This window comes from Chrysemys picta, chromosome 3 (assembly GCF_011386835.1).
Source record: "Chrysemys picta bellii isolate R12L10 chromosome 3, ASM1138683v2, whole genome shotgun sequence".
Taxonomy (NCBI): domain Eukaryota; kingdom Metazoa; phylum Chordata; order Testudines; family Emydidae; genus Chrysemys; species Chrysemys picta.
The window spans coordinates 26,441,801-26,457,698 of record NC_088793.1 but is presented as its reverse complement, the minus strand read 5'-3'; the positions used below and the strand labels follow the sequence as shown (position 1 = coordinate 26,457,698).

At 44.3% G+C, this 15,898-nt stretch overlaps 1 long non-coding RNA gene across 2 annotated transcripts; it reads right to left on the bottom strand.

Annotated features, from left to right (window-relative positions):
• Nucleotides 1-1,786: 1,786 nt before the first annotated feature.
• Nucleotides 1,787-9,858, bottom strand: LOC135982182 (uncharacterized). Of its 2 annotated transcripts, XR_010599396.1 has the most exons (4): nucleotides 9,719-9,858; nucleotides 8,940-9,176; nucleotides 5,938-6,092; nucleotides 1,787-4,780 (listed from the first exon to the last, which is right to left on the bottom strand). It is a non-coding gene; the product is annotated as an uncharacterized LOC135982182 (long non-coding RNA). The 2 variants fall into 2 exon arrangements; XR_010599397.1 differs by lacking the exon at nucleotides 5,938-6,092.
• Nucleotides 9,859-15,898: the final 6,040 nt, after the last annotated feature.

The window sequence follows — 15,898 nt, the reverse complement described above, 5'->3', positions numbered from 1 at the left end:
TTACTGGAAAGGTGCAGAGTTTTGCTAGGGCATTCCTGTTTCTTAAAAGTAATAACCTTACATTACCGTGCCTCTAAGCACATTGCTCTGTAATCACTCAACAATGATGTAAGGAAATACTGCTGGAAATAGTGAACTGTTGATGGGGGTGGAGGGGTGGAGCGAGGAGGAAATGTGTTCCATTTACAAATCTAGCCCATTTCAGTTAACTGCAGTCCATAGGTGACAAAAACATTTGTTCCAAGTACGACTTGGGTTTTAAACGTTGTCCAGTTATGTGCTGGGAGATGGGGGGAAGAGGGTAAGGAGGGTGACAGTGGAGGTCTGTGTTTACATGAAGTCATAATAGGCTGAGCATGTGGAAGCTAAGGCAGCATTCTATTGAATCTCTCATGAATTCTGACCCAATCCTGGGTGCTGATAGCTGCAAACCGTTCCTGTAGCAGGAACTCCAGATAGGTAGGCACATTTTGGGGAAGGGCATATTTTGCTGGGCCACCTTGGTAGCTGCCAAGCCCACTTCACTTGTAGATGTGCTGTTTAGTCACTGTACATTTTAATACTTTGGCTGTACACACTGCTGGTTTCCTACTGGCAGCTTGGAATAACATCTCCCTTTGCACGGCACCACAAGAACTGTTACGTGCTCCAAAATGCAGAAGGCCTAAAATGATAGTAAAATCCTTTCGTAGCATGGTCAGATTGCCCCACAAGCCCAAGTTCTGCAATTTATTTATTTTTTGGGGGTGGGGGGTGGAGGGGTTAAACTTGCCGTTGTCTTTGCACTTCTTTCGCTGCCAGTAACCCAGGTGTGTCCAGGGAGCTTCTGTGGTCTGAAGCATCCCTCTCACAATATACTGAAGTTCAGTCTGGGAAAGTAACATTTTATGTCCTTGAAATTCCACAAGGATTTTTTCTGTGCTCCTGCCTGGAGCTCTTTGAGACAATAACCCTCTGTGTCTTGTCCTGTTCCAGGCTCCTTGATCTCTACAGCCTGCAGCACCTCCACAGCCACCACACTGCAGCAGGAGCCTTGATCGATGAACTTTCACGGACAATTCCAAGATGAAGCATTTCTCTGATGAACTTATGGCTGAAGTTCGGCACAGGGCCTAGAAGCAGGACCAATACCAAAAACAGAGGGACTTGTGGCTAGAGGAAAGTTATGGCAAGAGGCAAGAGGAGAGACTCAGAATGGCTGCACGGATTGAGGACAGGGTTTCAGCACAGGAGCAGGCCCTTTTTTCACAGTTCCTGGAACAGGAATGGCAGCTAAGGGAGGATGACAGAGCTCATCAGAAAGAACAATCTGAGCAGGTGCTATCAATAATGTCTGCAAGAGTACTGGTTTCTGCTGCATCACCCACACCATGGCCTGAGTTCCCTCTGTGATACCCTGTGCTGAAGTCCAGAAACAGCTTGGGCCACTCCATGGCTGAGTGGCCTATCCAGTCAGCCCCTCTGAGCAACTGGGCAGGGCAGCTTTGCCCCATGAAGTCCTCCATGTCGACCCCCAGCCCAGTGGTTCCTTCCACCCCACTTCCTCAGTGCCAAGTGTGCAGCAAATGTGGAAGAAAAGGAAAGGAGAACAGCAGGCCAGGGGACATACAACAGTAGGGAATTTCTGTCTTGAACATAGTTTCACTGTGTTTGTTCATGCACTTTTTTGTCAGGTTTTGTCGTGACAGGTGTTTTAGTGTGGTAATGGCAGCTGGCTGCCAGGTAATGGGTTAATGTTAGACTTTTCTAAGTCATGTTCATAAATAAAGCTTTTTATTTGATCAAGAAAGTTTATTGATATCGCTTCATCACATCATACAATAAAGGTAAACACATGATCAGGGACAATTAGGAATTAGTATGCAAACACTATTCCTTGGTACATAGATTGCATCAATCCATACATCAATTGCTTCCTTACATCAACCCATACTGGGAATCAAGCACCCCCACAGCGTCCTATTTGATAAGTGGTGAGGGCATTCATAAATACATTGCATGGCAATCAACCCCCCAACAATCCACAATCAATCAGCCCTTTCCCCCACCCTCCACAAGCACATTCATAAAGGTACTATTTCCCCTCTTCCATTGGCCCATGCAAGTCCAAGTCCATAATCATAGAATCATAGGACTGGAAGGGACCTCAAGAGGTCATCTAGTCCAGTCCCCCGCACTCATGGCAGGACTAAGTATTATCTAGACCAGTTGTTCTCAACCCTGGGGGACTGCAAGCAGGTTTGAGGGGGTCCGCCAAGCATGGCTGGCATTAGATTTGCTAGGGCCCAGGGCAGAAAGTCGGAGTCCCGCTAGGCGGGACTGCAGCCTGGGGCCCCGAGCCACCTGCGGCTGAAGCCGAAGCCTGAGCAACTTAGCTTCATGTTGTCCCCTATGGTGTGGGGCATCAGGCAATTGCCCTCCTTGATACCCCCTAACACCAGCCTTGGCTTTTATATGCAGAAAATAGTTGTTGTGGCACAGCTGGGCTGTGGAATTTTTATAGCATGTTGGGGGAAGAGGGGGGCTGAGCAAGAAAAAGGTTGAGAATCCCTGATCTAGACCATCTCTGACAGCTGTTTGTCTAACCTGCTCTTAAAAATTTCCAATGATGGAGATTCCACAACCTCCCTAGGCAATTTCTTCCACTGCTTAACCACCCTGACAGTTAGGAAGTTTTTCTTAATATCCAACCTAAACCTCCCTTGCTGCAATTTAAGCCCATTGCTTCTTGTCCTATCCTCAGGGGTTAAGAAGAACAATTTTTCTCCCCTCTCCTTGTAACAACCTTTTATGTACTTGAAAACTGTTATCATGTTCCTGCTCAGTCTCCTCTTTTCCAGACTTACAAACCCATTTCTTTCAATCTTCCCTCATATTTTCTAGTTCTTTAATCATTTTTGTCGCTCTTCTCTGGATTTGCTCCAATTTGTCCACATCTTTCCTGAAATGAGGCACCCAGAACTGGACACAATACTCAGTGTGGAGTAGAGCAGAAGAATTACTTATTGTGTCTTGCTTACAACACTCCTGCTAATACATCCCAGAATGATGTTTGCATTTTTTTGCAACAGAGTTTTGCAACTGTTGACTCATATTTAGCCACTATGACCCCCAGATCCCTTTCCGCAGTACTCCTTCCTAGGCAGTCATTTCTCATTTTGTATGTGTGCAACTGATTGTTCCTTCCTAAGTGGAGTACTTTGCATTTGTCCTTATTGGGAGCATAAAGCAGCCCTGACTTCTGTTGCCTGGGTGTATCCAGCTTCAGTGCCCTTTCTGGCTGAGGGTACCAATTCAGTGGCCACTCGCTGTCATAGGTCCATTCAGGGGGAAATGGCTCACCTCCGGCTTCACAAATATTGAGAAGAGCACAGCAAGCCACAGTAATGTGCACTACATTAATGACACTGGAATCCAAATGGGTCTGTAGACATCTCCAATGGAATTTCAGTCTGCCACAAGCATATTCAAAACCGTTCCACAGCTGCTGAGAGTGTAATTAAACCATCTTTTGCCATGGCCTCTGATATCAGGGTAAGGTTTCATAAGCCAAGGCAAAAGGAGATACGTGGGATCCCTGGAATGCAGTGGGGACAGAAACACCAATGTCATTTGGTGGGAATAATGTTCCAGCCTGTCCATGAATGTAGGCTCCCGATTGGCTAAAAATCATGATATCATGACCTTTCCCAGTGCAAACCATGTTGATATTCATAAATCAAACTCTGGTCCATGAGGGCCTACATAAACAACGTTGTACCCTCTGTGGTTTATGTACTCGTTCTCCTAGAGGAAGGCAAACTATGGGCACAAGTCCCATTAAGGCCCCTGCGCAGTTTGGCAATCCCATTCTCTCAAGGGAAGCAATTACTTCAGCAATATTCTAAACCTGCCATCTTGGGGCAAACCAGAGACTTCGTTGCCTCAGAAACCTCTGCTACCACTTTCCCCACAGTCAACATTCCAACACCAAACAGGTTGGAAACAGAACTGTAGCAGTCTGAGATAGCCAGCTTCCAAATGGCTATAGCAACTTGCTTCAGGACCGGCATGACTGCCTCCATGTGCGTGTCTTTACATTGGAGAGTCCGGGGAAGCTGCTCACAAACCTCCAGAAATGTAGCTTTCTTCATGCAAAAGTTCTGGTCTCACTGCTGGTCATCCCAGGTCTTCAAGATGATGTGGTCCCACCAGTGTGTGCCTTTGGCCCTACTCCAGAATCACCAGTCTACATAGGAGGTATCAATGGCTGTACTGAGTGTTATGAGCAGCATCAGCCAGTTTGAGGCTTCTGTGTCTGTGTCCTCCTCCTGCTCCATCATAAGCTCTGTCGGGTGCCTTTGGTGAGTCAGAAAATGTTGCCAAAATGTCCAGCATCATCTCTTGGAAGCTCTGTCCATTTCCTAAAACAGGCATGAAAGCACAATCCAGAAACAGGGTAACAAGCCTTTTGATTGTGGGGGAGGGGAATAGATGTGGTATATCTCACTTTTAGCAAGGCTTTTGTGACGGTCTTGCTTGACCATCTCATAAACAAACTAGACAAATATAGCCTAGATGAACTTTCTGTAAGCTGGGTACACAACTGATTGTAAAAGTGCACTTAGAGCAGAGTCCTGCAGGGATCTAGTTCTATTCAACATCTTCATAAATGATTTGAATAATGGCACAGAGAGTACATTTATAAAGTTTGCAGGCGATACCAAGCTGGGAGGGGTTGCAAGTGCTTTGGAGAACAGGCTTAGACTTCAAAACGATCTTGACAAACTGGAGAAAGGGTCTGAAATAAATAAGATGAAATTCAATAAGGAGAAACGCAAGATATTGTACATAGGAAGGAATAATCAGTTACACAAATACAAAATGGGAAATGTCTACCTAGGAAGGAGTACTGCAAAAAAGAATCTGGTGGTTGTAGTGGATTACAAACTAAATGTGATTCAATGATATAATGGTGGTGCAAAAAAAGAAAACATCATTCTGGGATGTATTATTAGGATTGTTGTAAGCAAGACATGAGAAGTAATTCTTCCATACTACTCAGCACTGATAAAGTCTCAGCTGGAGTACTGTGTCCACTTCTGGGCACCACACTTTGAGAAAACTGTAGAAAATTTGAAGAAAATCAAAAGGAGAGCAACAAAAATGATTAAACCTCTAGAATACGTGATCTACAAAGAAAGATTGAAAAAAATGGGTTTGTTTAGCCTGGAGAAGAATAGACTAATAGGGGACTTGATAGTCTTCAAGTACATAAAAGGTTGTTATAAAGAGGAGAATGATAAACTGTTCTACTTAACCACTGAGAAGAGGATAAGAAGTAATGGGCTGAATCAAGGGAGATTTAGGTTAGACATTATGGAAAAACTTCCTAACAGTAGGGGCAGTTAAGCACTGGAACAAATTACCTAGGGAGGTTTTGGAATTTCCATTGTTGGAGGTTTTTAAGAACAAGTTAGACAATTGCCTGTCAGGGATGTTCTAGAAGATTATTCTTAATCCTGCCTCAATGCAGGAGACTGGACTAGATGATTTATGAAGGTCCCCTCCAGTCATATGGCACCTCCTCCATATTATCGTCTCTGATTGATGGCAGCACGGAGACCAAAATGACCTCATGGCAGGATGTGTTGGCAGGCTGTTCAAACTTCCTGTAATGTGCAGGGTGGACAGTCGAGTTTTTCCACATTGCATCATGATCAAAGGGCTAGAGCGGCCACATTTCAGGAGGTATTAGGGAATCTGGGAAATAGCTGGTTTGACTTGTGGCTGCTTACTGCAGTGTGAATGCCAGAGCCCCGTCTTCCGAGCTCAGGCTAGAAAATTCTTTACCTGGGGTTGCCCAGCCATGTAGCTGCTCAAGCATTGGGTTCTCTAACATAGGGTCCATTGATCGGGTCCCACTAACCCTGGGCTTACATTGCAGGGTAGACATACCTATCAGACCATTCTGCCTTGCTGCTCAGGACAAGTTATCTGTGGCGGTGGATGTTATGGCACTTGGAAGCCCCATAGCTGCAGAAGCTCACTGATGTTGTCAGCGAATCTACTTGTATAGCTGGTAATTGTCATTCTTTGCCACATCCTTTTAACTGGGAGATAATAGAAGAATAAGGAGGTATTTGAGAGCATTTGCAGTTTGGATCTGGCAGCCATTTAAACATTTTGCCTTCAGCTTCATATTTGTAAACATTCCATAAATTCCCATGAATAACTAAACTGAGTTCTGGAATTACCAGAGTCTGGGGAGCACTGCAAACTACTGAGATGTATGGCAATGAAGGGTTAAAACCAATGTTCTTCATTGCAAGGCCCGCGAGCCAGTGGCGGCTCCCGTTGGCCCTAAGTGTGGCTCCCTAAGTTCCCTTTAAGCTGCGCGACCACACAGCAGGCTATAAATAGCCGCACAGCAGCTCTAAAGGGTCTCGCATCAGTGACCTGGAGAGGAGGGAGGTAGGGGTGAGTGGGAACTGGGGAGGGGAGCAAGTTGGGGCTTGCAGGGCTGCTGTGGGCCTCTCCCCCGGCCCCGGAACTCCCTGCTGCCAGCCGGGGGTAGAGATGCCCTTTCCCTGGAGCTCCCGTGTTGCCTGCCCGCAGGAGGGACAGAGGACCCCTTCCCCCGGAGCTCTGTGCCAGAAGGGAGAGGGCTGGGGGGAGTCCTCTGGCCCCAGCCCCAGGGCAGCCTGCCTGCACGCCAAACCCCTCATCCTCAGCCCCACCCCAGAGCCCGCACCCCCAGGTAGAGCCCTCCCCCTCACCCCTGCATCCCAACCCTCTGCCCCAGCCTTGAGCCCCCTCCTGCTCCCTGAACCCCTCATCCCCAGCTCCACCCTAGAGTCCTCACCCCCGCACCTCACCCTCTGCCTTACTCTGGGCCACCTCCCACACTCCGAACCCCTTGGCCCCACCCCATTTGGCTCTCACATTGAAGGTTTTTTGCCAAAGTGGCCCCCACTTCAAAAATAGTGAAGAACACTGGTTTAAACCAATTTTAAAGTCATTGGGCCAGATTTACCAGTCACCATTGTTGTAACTGAATTGATTTCAATTAACTTTTGCCCACTGACAATAGTGGTGAACTTGACCCGTGTTATGCAATGCCCAGAGGATCCAAGCCAAGTTCTTTGGAGTCAGGGGCTCTGATAGGAGTTGAATGGGACTCAGAATGGCGAGCTGGTTTCATGCATCAGCATAGTATCTGAAACCCACATCCTGTATTAATCACGCAATCTGAGCTGTGACACAAGGTGATGGAAATGAAGGAACCTGTGAACCTTTCTGCTTTCTCTCCTCGTACCATGCTCCAGACTCATCAGAATTGTCAGCAACAAGAGCTGTCCCACTGCGCCTCAGGCCCAGAAGAGAAGATGCAGCTGAAAGCATCCAGTACTGCAATGCTTGCATTTAAATCCCTTTCAACAATGGCAATCCCTTTGTGTACTGGCTGGGAATCTGGGCGCATGGACTGAGAGACAGCCCCAGGAATAGTTTATTATTGGAGATATCAAATGCTGAGCTACAAACACTGACCAGTGTGAAACCCTGTTCAAAAATACTCCACAGTCTGACATAGTGCCAGCCTATTTCAGGAGGGATAAAAGAGAGAAAGAAGCAGCAGATATAGAAGATCAAATAATTGCCTTTTAACGACAGTGATTATACATTAACTACACAATAATGAATTTATTGTTGGGCTCTGGGTATCTCTAAGAGCAACTAACCATGGAATGGCTTACCAGCTGCAGTAATACATTCATAATCACATGGGGTCTTTACATTGAGATTGAAGGAAAGAGATGCTCTGGTTCACCCACACGTAATTGGGCGTGATAATGCACACTTGTATAGTAGGGAAGAATAACTTGCCCCATTGCAGGAATCATTGGGTAAAATTTTATGGCCTGTGTAATGCAGGATGTCAAACTAGGTGATCATATTGGTCTTAAAAATCTAAGAATCTGTGTTCTTTCTCTAAAAGGTTTTAGGCAACTAGCTGCTTAGAGAAGCTCATGAAAGAGGAATGAATCATTTAAAAAACAAATATTATGAGCGTTTGCTTTTTGTCTGCAGCATCTGGGCTCTTACTAGCTCCATCAAATATGAGTTTTACCGCAAAATACTTGTATGGTATTTAATTTCCTCCTGTTCTCTCTGGGCATGGAAGATGGATGTTATTGTGAATCAGATCATTTACAACCTGCTTCAGAATAGTTCTGTGAAGTCAGTGTGTATCCTTAATGCCAACAAACAAACACACACACACAAACAAACCAAAAGCCCCTCTTTAACCATTTGAGGGTTAGCTATAGATCATATTACACTAATACATCTCAAATTGCTGTCATAACAATATCCTATACTATGCAAAAGTGCCCAGCCATTGCCATGTTTTCCTACAGTAACTTGATAGTAGCAGCACTTTCATTGTCATCAGTTGCAATGATTTCTAGTCATCTAGATACAACAATTCTTTGTATGAAAATAATTTGCCACCATTCTATCTTCTCCTCTTTGCTTTTACGAAGTATTTATCTCAAAAGTTTGAGCTATCTAGTAATCATAGTTCTAGTGTGTTGAGCACTATAGTATTTAGGTTCCTGAACAAAGCTAGGAGGCACAAACCTTAACCAAAAATGGGCTGTGTTCTCAGCTTTCTGGTGTTCAGTCTCTCTCTGTGTACAGCAGGTAAAAATTGCATTCTGTGTGTTGTGGCACTAGCTGATCTGAATGCATAGTTGCATAGATTCCCTCCAAAGTGGCAGTACATCTGTGCATTAGCTTCTTCTGTCATTTTTGGAAGGAATGCTATTTAAGCCGCATTTTTAAATGTGACACATTAAGTGGCACCAGCCAAATAAAATGCACCTACAGCTGATGTGTCTACAAAGCCTACATTTGGTCATGTAAACCATTTAACTTCACAGTAAACAGCTACTCACCCAAATGAAAACGTGATCTGTTCAGGCAGTTATGGGATTTTACATATTCACTGAGTCCATGGGCATTTTTTCCTGGTTGAAACGTACATAGGTACATTTGAAAATTTGGTCATATGAAAGATCTCATCTCTCAGGTACCTTCAGATTATCCCTGTGCACAGCCTGTTTGCCAAGGGTGAAGGCTTAAAATGTGTCCCATAGTAATTATCTTGTAGTATCAGGCTAATTTTCAAGGGCCTGAGCAAAGCAGAATAACAAGATAACAATTACTAGAGAATGGGGGAATGAGTCAGAGAAAATAAGAACTGCCCTCAATCTTTGCTCAAAACTAACCCCCACCCAAAGTTATGAGATTTGAAAAAGTTTGGTCATGCCATCTCTCTCCCTAGACATATATCCCACCTCAGCATTTCCTCATTCTGATGGGAACCAGCAGCAGATGTACTGAAATATCCAGGGCTGGCTCTGGCTTTTTTGCCGCCCCAAGCAAAAAACGCCCGGCCGGCCGGAGCAGCAGGGGTGGGGTGGGGGTGGGGTGGGGAAGGGGAGGAGGAAAACAAACCTGCCCCCTGTCGGAGGGGGTGGGGGAGACAACAAACCGTCTGGAGCGGCAAAAGAGGGGGTAGGGGGGACCCATGAAACAAACCTGCCCCTGGCCGGAGCGGCAAAGGGGGAGGGGGGAGAACAAACCGGCTGGCCGGAGCAGCAAAGGGGGGGAACAAACCTGCCCCCGGCCGGAACGGTGAAGGAAAGAAAAAATAAAAACAAACAAAAAATACCTGCGGGGCGGTGGGAGCGTGGGTGCAGGGGGACTCCCGGCCCTGCAGACCCTGGGCAGCGGAGTGCACTCCCCGGCTAGCAGGAGGGGAGGGGAGAGAAGGAGGGCAGCCAGGGCTTCCTTAATCCGGGTGCTTGCCACGCGGCCCCTCCCGCTGCGCTGCCTGCTGGGAGGGCTCCGCGCCGCTCCATTCGGCAGGCAGGGAAGGACGCAGGCTGCCCTACCGGGCTTGATGCAGGGTGCTCCCCTCCTCCGCCCCCTACAGTGCGGTGGGAGCAGTAAACCAAAAAGAAAAAACCTGCAGGGGCGGCCAAAGCGGTGAAGCGCAAAACAAACCAAAACCAAAAAAAAAAAAAGGATTAGATGGAATGCCGCCCTTTGAAATCTGCCGCCCCAAGCATGAGCTTGCTCGGCTGGTGCCTGGAGCCGGCCCTGGAAATATCACAAAATGCTATTTTTGTGTTAGTTCCAGTCTGAGAACAATCAGTAAATGCTGCAAATTGGTATGATTTCCAGCCCAGCTTCTAAAGCTTTCGTTTGAGTAAGTGTGAAGGAGTATCCAAACTGCTTAACCTTTGGAAATTTGTGCATTTCTTATCATTTTACTTGATAGTTTCAGAAGCAATGCAGGCTGCATGCTAACCGTTATTGTATCCATACAAATATAAAGCTAAATTTACAAAATGGGGCTTGTTAGCTATGTGTGCAAAATTTGTGCTTGCAACTATTTTATGTGCAAATATCTGTGGTTGCAGGTACGAATGGGCTATTTAGATGTATGCATGTGCAAAAATGCTTGCACGTGACTTTGTACAGGAACATGCATTTGGATGGAGACTTTATGGGCTCAGCTTTGCCGTCAATATTTGGCCCATTGGGGCTTATCTATTGCTTTCACCAGTAAGTTAAGCAATGTTTAAATACGTCTGTCCTGTAACTTAGTTTAAAAGTTGTTTTGAAAGTTCTGTTATGACTCATTTGACACAGTTTATTTCAGATTCCCAACAAGGGAATGCACTGGTAGCAAAAAAGCTGCAGCTGTTTCTTTAACATAAAAAAAAAAAAGAAAAACAATTGTGCGTTCTTGTTTGGCTGCCAAATACAATTATGTCCTCTTGTCCTTCTGCTTAAGACACTTTGGGTGCTAATTTGACTAAATTAGCACAAGCTGCAGTGACTGCACCATCTTCTTTACACAAAACACAGAGGAAACTAAAATTTGTTTGTTGTCTTTTGTTAGTTTTAACTCCCCTTCTCCAATACATTAAGGTGCTGTGAGAAACACTGGGGTTTAATTTGTAGAAATCTAGTCTCAATATTAAAAATACGTTTGTCTCCCTCATATAGAACGTGAATCTTTAATTTCTTCGAAGATCCATCTGTGACTGGACCTGTATTCTGCTGGTTACTGATGGTCCTAAACACAGTCAAAAAGAATCTTCCTTAGACACTGAAGAGACACAGCAGCACCCAGCTTTTCAGAGTGGTTAAAAGAACTGTCTAACGCAGCTCTAATGGAGAAAAATCAAAATCAGTAAGTGGCGTAAATCGGGTTGAACTGACAGATTTGATTCCATTATGCATTCACTAATAGAGCTTAATATCAAAACCCATTCCACCTAATAATCTGCCATTCAGTACTGATATCATTACTTATTTGTCGGGAAGATACTTACATAAAACCACACACACCCTTTATGTTTTCTTTGTCTGCCCTTTTCTCTGTCCCTCTCTTATGTACTTTTTATGATCCACCAATCATGTGATCAAGCTCTTGGATTCTGTGTAACTCTGCAGGGTGCTTCATTTAATAATCGTCAACATTTACTGCTGCCATTGTATAATAATAATATATTGTGACATGTAATTAATATTGCTTGCTGTTCCATTACTCATATGTTGTAAAATCTCAATAAAAATTAAAGTTCTCACTAGGCAAGCTGTGTAAATATATTAGCTGACTATTTCACGAAAAGGCAGGCTACCTCAACACGAATAAAACTTTGACACTACAGACTTTGGAGTGTTTTTTCTGTTTTGCAGGGAAGTCTCGATTTTTCAACCCACTGACGTAGGCTACAGTCAACTGTGGCTGATCTAAAAAATGCAACAGATAAGATAGCAATATACCAGCAGGGCCAAATGCTGAGAACCTTATGCAATCAAGGGCCTGAATAGGATCCCAGTAAAAATTGAGTAAAGACATCAGTGTTTGACTTATGATAAGGACGTTGTTCACGACCACTTCATTGGGTGCCTTCCGTTCTTTTCATGTTCTTTTATTTTCTGAACCAAATTTGAATTAGAAGAAGAAAGCTACTACTAGTGGTAACCCCGCTCCGGTCCAGAGGGGGCTGTGGCTGGAGAAAGCAGCTTTTAGGCTGAGCTGATTGGGGGAAGTGGCTGCAGCTGGGGCCATGCCCCAAACAGACTCAGCTGGCCCTATAAAGGCCAGGGCAGCCAGCAGCCTCTTTCTGAGTGCAGAGAGAGAAGGGCCTGGCTGTAGCAAGCTAGGGATTGTGTACCTGAGTGGAGCAGGGCTGGGGACGAGCTGGGGAGCTCTAGCCTGGATAGCCCCAGGCTGCGGCCTAGCGGAAGGCCAAGGGGTACTGGGGGTTGCAGAGGGCAGCCCAGGGCTAGACCAAGGCAGCAGGTCCAAACCCTCCTTGCCAGTGATGAGTGGCCTATGCTGCAGTCTGCCTGAGGGACCGGGGGCTAGTTGGTGACTGGCAGTGGCCTAGTGCTGAGGCAAGGTGGGGCTAGGGGGTGGGGGTTCCCCTGGGAGGGGAGACCTAGTGTGTGGGTACTGCCAGGGGGCAGCACCCAGAGCAAGGGGCACTGGAGTCCTGGGAGGGAAATGGGAGCTGAGAAGGAGAGGACAGGTGGATCACTGGCCTGCAGAGGGTGCTCCAGAGGCTGGAGAGCTAATTCCCTGGATGACCAGCAGGTGGTGCTGCAGGGGTGAGTCCGCCTTCTTACATACAATGGTTAACTTAAATGGGTATGTTGTGGCTTAAGCCTTCATGGTAAAATTTTCCAATTTAGATGCTTAAAGTTATGCTTCTGAATCTATATATAGGCATGTAAATAAGTTGCTGAATTTTCAGAGGTGCTGATTACCTGTAATTCCCATTTACTTTAATGGAGCTCAGCACTTCTGATAATTAGGCCATTCATTTAGGTACGGAAATATGTATTTGAGTGCATAATATTAAACTTTGTTGTTAGCTTTTGAGGAAGAATGATTGATAAAAGAGCTCTCCATCTTCCTCAATAACAGTGGATAATTCCTCTCCACTTAAAATCTGTCTGCTCATTGGCAAAGACACATCGAAACACCCAACAATTATACTTATTGTAGGTGGGGTGTGTGTGGTGAGGAGACATAGGAGAGAAAGTTCACAATTTAGATTAAGTGTGGCTATGATCAGAAAAGCATAGGAGTGACTTACTTATTCAACAGAGCTGTTTTATATGTATATGCAGTGGCCTATCTGTTTAACTTAGTGACAGTTATATTTTAACTACTTGTTACACCTGTAAGCATTGCAGAGCCAGCCCAGCTATTGGAGAGTAAAGTGGCTTCTATTCTGACTCATGTGTCATCAACAGAATTGATACGTTCCAGCTGCAGAATCTTTCTCTGGTGATAATGAGGCAGAAAGAACAGCTTGACTTTGGGTGAATTTGCAGCACTGGAAGAGTTAGGGATAGTCTACATGGGAAAATTATACTGGCATAAGAGCTACCATAGTCCATCCTTCCCAGTATCCTTATCTCTTACAGTGGCCCATACCAGAGCTTCAGGGGGACTGTACAGAACAGGGCAATTTTGGAATGATCTATCCCTGTCTTCCACGCCTGGCTTCTGATGATCAGAGGTTTAGGGTTGCTGCAACCATGGGGTTGCATCCCTGACCATCTTGGCTAATAGTCATTGACAAACCTAGCCTCCATGAACTTGTCCAGTTCTTCTTCTTTTTTTTAATCCAGTAATACTTTGTGCAATCACAACAGCCCATAGCAATGAGTTCAACAGGTTAGTTGTGCACTGAGTGAAGAAGTATTTCCTCTTGTTTGTATTAAACGTGCTGCCTATTAATTTCATTGGATGACCCCTGGTTTTTGTATTGCATGACAAAGTAAATAACTCTTCTCTAGTCACTTTTCCCACACCATTCATGATTTTATAGACCTCTAGCGTATTTCCCCCTTAGTTTCTCAGTTGAACAGTCCTAATTTTTTTACTCTCTTCTCATATGAGAGCATTTTTGTTGCCCTTTCCACTTCCATTGTATTCTTTTTGAGATGGGGCAGCCAGACCCAGACATGGTATTCAAGGTGTGGATGCATTACGGATTTATATAGTGGAATTATGATCTTTTTCTGGTATAATCCCTTTGGGGTTTAGAGAGTGTGGCCCCTTTAAATCTTTGTGTTCGGGTGGAAGGCTGATTTTTCCAGGAAGAGGAACTTCTGTTTGGTTAGCATTTTTTACTGCTGCTGTGCATTGAGTGGAAGTTGTCAGAGAACTATCCATGATGACTTGAAGATCATTCTTAAGTGACAATAATTTGGAACCCATCATTGTATAAACTACGGTGTGAATTTAAACCACTATAGTTAATGAGTATAACTCCCTGTGTGGACACTTTTATTCTGGAATAAGAGTTTCCATACAAGAAGTTATACCAATACAACAATAGTGGTTTAATTATACTGGTACAATAATACCCATATAACTAGTGAAACTTCCATGTAGACAAGCCCTTGGAAACAAACAAAACCAAAACCAAACCAGAACAAAAACAAAACATACCCCACCTTTTTCACTTAAATTGACATAATGTGATCTGGATTGAGAAACAGTGAACATGAAATTCAACAAAGGCTTTAATAAAAAAAAACAAAACAAAACCAACAGCCACTTTTTAGATTATAGTAGGCACATTCCCTCTTCACTCTTCTATAGTAGTGCTATTTGGACCCCTTCCTGGTGTAAATCGGCATGGGGCCATTTGATTTCAGTGGAGCTAAACTAGTTTACAGCATCTTAGGATCCAGCCTTTTGTCTTTTCCAACTCAGGTTACAATAGGGTTGAATGATGAGATGACACAAATCTAATTTTCTATTCACAAACAAATTTTTTTGGGTTACCCATCCATAATGGTTTTGCATCACTTTTTACTAAATGGCTGATAACCAAGCCATTTGGTTAATTCAAAACTACCTGCCTACAGTATAAATCAGTAGCATGCAAGCCAAAAAAGAGATACTCAAGAAATGTCAGTTTCTGAAGGATCTATTCAAGTAACCAGCCACATCAGAAATAAACACTGCTTCATCAGAATGGCTGTTCATTATACATTGGCCTTCAAAGGCAGTTGAACTATTTTTATTCTCTGTACTCTGCACTCTCCACTGGACAAATGTTAGGACTATGCTGGATGCTTACTCATATGCCACTTGGGCGCAGCTACAGTGGGAACAGCAAACAAGTAGTTACTCTTGTGGATGAAAATGCTCAGCAAAGGGGAGGAAAAAACCCCAAAGGTTTTTTATGTTACAAAGAACCTATTTTTGTTTTGTCATCCAAGAAGTGGGGAGGTCTCTATAATAGACATAGTATTCTTGCCATGTGGGATAAAGTGTTTTTAGAGCTATTATTATTAATTGTAAGTATTACAGTGGCACCTAGATTCCCCAGCTGAAATCAGATTCCCATTATGGTAGACACTGCACATACACATAGTAAGAGGCCATTCCTGCCCCGAAAAGCTTACAATAATTTATTTTACTACATTCTTTAATCTATATTATGTTATTAATGATGTCAGCAAGCCTACAGCATTGGATCAGTGCCTATTTATTATTTTAAATTGAAATAAATACAATAAAAATCTAACTATTTTTAAACTGACACTTTGTGAAGTACAACCCCATTTAACTCAACTCTGTTCATGCAAAGGCTGAGGAAGACCATGAATGAGAATTTGGTATCTGAATGCCCTATACAATGTTGAAAATCTCAATCAAGTCTCTAGATATGCTGTGGTTATCTGGCCAGCTAGAATTACAGTAAAGCTATGAAGCACATTTGACACACTCTTGATTGGGTACTCAAAGACTGGCCGTCACTGGGCAAAGTGGCCCTACAGGGGGGTTAACTCTGGTTTTTGC